The sequence below is a fragment of the Rhagoletis zephyria genome, unplaced genomic scaffold (assembly GCF_001687245.7).
Source record: "Rhagoletis zephyria isolate East Lansing unplaced genomic scaffold, Rhagoletis_zephyria_1.1 Rzeph_scaffold_00846, whole genome shotgun sequence".
Taxonomy (NCBI): Eukaryota; Metazoa; Arthropoda; class Insecta; order Diptera; family Tephritidae; genus Rhagoletis; species Rhagoletis zephyria.
This window is the reverse complement of record NW_016157930.1, coordinates 169029-173124: the sequence shown is the minus strand read 5'-3', so window position 1 is coordinate 173124 and position 4096 is coordinate 169029.

Here is a 4096-nt window from a genome sequence, read left to right as displayed (position 1 = left end):
GGCAGGAGAAGCCATACAATTTAGACACCAGCGTAATATGCATGAAGCACTTTACGGACCACTTTTAAACACGACATGTTAAGTTGAAAACGTTGAAATACCACAAATTACAAATTAAAATCGGAGATAAGCAAGCATCGACCACCTTCTGCAGGAAAACATGCGCTGCGACAAGATATTATCACTTTTTTGGCACTTGCAATACAAACACAAAAATTCTAAATAGTTAATTAATAAGACCTATTCTTTTGAACACATTTCAAGAGTGGTTGTATATTTTTTGTTAACGTAGTGCTTAATTTGCTATATTCAAAGATGGCTTGAGAAATTGGTGAATCGAGAAGAAAACACGTTTTCTCACTGCAAATTCACAGCTGCCAACTCACTCTTCGCCGTATTCTTTGTTTACCCGTTGCCACAAATGTCATTCTGCGGGAATGCGCAATCTTGTATTCTATCGTTATTGGATCTGACCGGTTGAGAAGCAGTCATTTGTAATAGCAATTGAGAGAAAAGTGTGTGACGTTCGTAATTTTGAAGTTTGCTATTTCTGTTTTGCTTCTTTCTTTATGTGTATTTTGGCGGTGGTTTATTTTATTGGTTTTAAAGCGATTTTCAATAAATTTTTTGTGCAAATGTAATTAAAATGAAGTGCGCGGTGATTGGTTGCAAAAACACGTACACATACTACGTTTATACGCACGTATTATTTGCAAAATGCTGAGTTAATTTTTTATTTGCAAATAACTAAATCACGCAAATAAGTATTGATTAGTTGTACTATTTACAAATAAGCGCAAGACGCTGCCATTCTTAGGTTTATTTTCCTTTCCGATGGTCATCTCATTGCCTTTTCATAATCAAGACGTTGCCATTTTTAACTTTATTTTCTTTTCGATGGTCATATTGCCTTTTTATAATCAGGCAATATTAAAAAAGAATTTTTCACCATCGAATAAACAGTGAGTTAGGTATTTGCAAATTATATTTATTTGCAAATAGCTTACGTATAAACGTAGTAACACATAGGCCCGTAGTCATAATCAAAATANAATGGCCCGTAGTCATAGTCAAAATAAAGTCGACTTTAAAGTTAGTTGCAGCTTTTTGACATAATTTTCAATGGGATATCTGTCAAAAAAGCTGCAACTAACTTTAAAGTCGACTTTATTTTGACTATGACTACGGGCCATAATAAATTGGTTAGCACTAACATGTTCTACACTATTGCTTGCATTTTTTTTATGCTTCATCTTCATATTCTTTGATTACTTTTCAAAGAAAATAACATGGCGCCGAAATTACAAACGTCAGCCTGGAAATTACTCTTTTGCTTCATCTTGTCAGATCTTGGCTTTGTTTCTTTTCTTTTCTAGCAGATAATTATCAGGAAGAAGAAGAATGAGAAAATTTGAAGAATTACCCTCACAGAGAGCGAAATAGCATAAAGTAAAGAAACGCAAAACTAGCAGAAACTAGCAAGTAATCAGCTGATCGGTGTATTTGACTATTGAAAATATTTGGCGCGAATTTTTGTTTATCCATTTTGACAGCTGCTAGTTTCGGGTGGGCTTTAGTAGTCAGCCGCACCTTGTGTTTTAAGAAAACCAGGTGGGATTATCAAATGAAACTTGGTCAGGATGTTAAGGGAGGTATCCTCTAAAACATGTATAACTGAAAAATATAAATAATATCATTGTTTATAAGTTATTTGCTGTTAAAATTTCTTAAGTCGTTCCACTTGGTTTCCTTCACAAAAAAGCATTTGTGCATACTTTTATATATATAAATGCACATAACACTGTACTTAATACTTTACACACTTTTCTTTTATTTTATCTTGTATATAAATCACTTTAATTAAACTTTTATCGACTTGTAAATTACATTGAATTTCACGCATATTTACAATAACACATGGTTGCAAACTGACACATAACATGTGTTGCCATATTGTACAAAACAATACATACAAAGAAGGCAATGATTAAAAAGGAATACAGGGGAAATCAATACAAAAGAAAATGTTCAGCTCCTTTTCTTCGCAAAACAGAAAGGAGAATTCTATTGCCTGAGGGTTATAATCCCTAAGTGCGGCCGAAGGCCGCCTACGCAGAAAGGTGTTCTCTGCAAAAGGTGTTCAGCTCCTTTTCTTCGCAAAACAGAAAGGAAAATTCTACTGCCTGAGGGTTATAATCCCTAAGTGCGGGCGAAGGCCGCCTCGCAGAAAGGTGTTCAGATCCTTTTCTTCGCAAAACAGAAAGGAGAATTCTACTGCCTGAGGGTTATAATCCCTAAGTGCGGCCGAAGGCCGCCTACGCAGAAAGGTGTTCTCTGCAAAAGGTGTTCAGCTCCTTTTCTTCGCAAAACATAAAGGAGAATTCTACTGCCTGAGGGTTATAATCCCTAAGTGCGGCCGAAGGCCGCCTACGCAGAAAGGTGTTCTCTGCAAAATGTGTTCAGCCCCCCCTTCTTCGGCAACACAGAAATAATAATTCTACTAAGTAAAAATCCATATTATAATATTATTCAAAATGCCAGTCTGGTAGCACTAAGGGCCGTTTGCACCATGTCTAGTTAACGCTAACTGGAGGTACATCCTTCAGTTAAGCACGTTAACTGCTTTATCGATCACATGTTATATGATGGGTGTCGATAACGTGGATAAAGATGTTTAACTGGCGGTTAGAATTAACTAGACATGGTGCAAACGGCCCTAAGTTGTATGTTATTTTGCTATCTTATTCATCGTTTATATGAAAACTTTAACAATAAATTATATAAGAACTATAGGGTTGCTAGAAAAAATGGGGGTAGTTTTGAAATCAGGGGGTCCTATTCTACCCCCCCTCATCCCCCCTTTGTCTAGAATTTGCCGTCCGTCTACTAAAATTTTCCCCTAGTTTCTGCTAGTAAAAATTTCAAAAGCAGAAATTAGCAGGAGAGTCATGGAAAGAAGAGCGTAAGAACGAGAGAGAGCTGGCACTTTCTGCTAGTTTTTTGTGTTAAGAAACGCTTTCCAGCAGAAATTAGTGATAATTTGTGATAATTATCTGTTAAGAAACAAAGCTCTTGTGTAGTTGGATCATACACTAATCCATGCATACTTTTCCATTGGAACAATTTGGACAACTAATACGTATATCTTCATTGTCATGACAGTATTGACTGGTGTAAACCTTGGGTAGAATGCAAGAATGACAGAATACAAGATTGCGCCGATCAGAGAGGATTTTTGAGAATAACTTTTGTGTGATGTCACACTGGTGCAATTGCGAGAGCGGAATGCCAAAACGTGAGCAAGAATGGAAGAAGAAGAAAAAATGTTGCAAGGAAAACGTAAACAAGTTGCACAAGTGTGACGTCATGCAAACAACGATTCTGTCAAATTCGTTAAGAGAGGAATAGCGGTCCGAGATCGGCGCAACCTTCATGGTGAAATGAACTGAAGGTGGCGCATTCCCGAAACCGCTACTTTGGTTTTGCCGACTTTGACATTTATGGCAATACGTAAACACACTTTTTGTTTAGAAACAAGTGAAAACGTATTGCAAACGTATTGTGTACTTTCAAGTGAAAAATCGAAGTAATTCGTGCGGTCTGAAGTAAAAAAAGTTTTATTTGTAATAAAAACTTTATAAAAATGTGTCGTGTGTTGAATTGCAGCAGCCGTAGGGGTAAAGCACCCAAATGCAGTTTTTTTTTGTTTCCGCGCGACGACGCCTTGGCCAGAAAGTGGGTAGAGTTCTGGCGGCAGGAGAAGCCATACAATTTAGACACCAGCGTAATATGCATTAAGCACTTTACGGACCACTTTTAAACACGACATGTTAAGTTGAAAACGTTGAAATACCACAAATTACAAATTAAAATCGGAAGTAAGCAAGCATCGACCACTTTCTGCAGGAAAACATGCGCTGCGACAAGATATCACTTTTTCGGCACCTGCAATACAAACACAAAAATTCTAAATAGTTAATTAATAAGACCTATTCTTTTGAACACATTTCAAGAGTGGTTGTATATTTTTTGTTAACGTTGTGCTTAATTTGCTATATTCAAAGATGGCTTGAGAAATTGGTGAATCGAGAAGAAA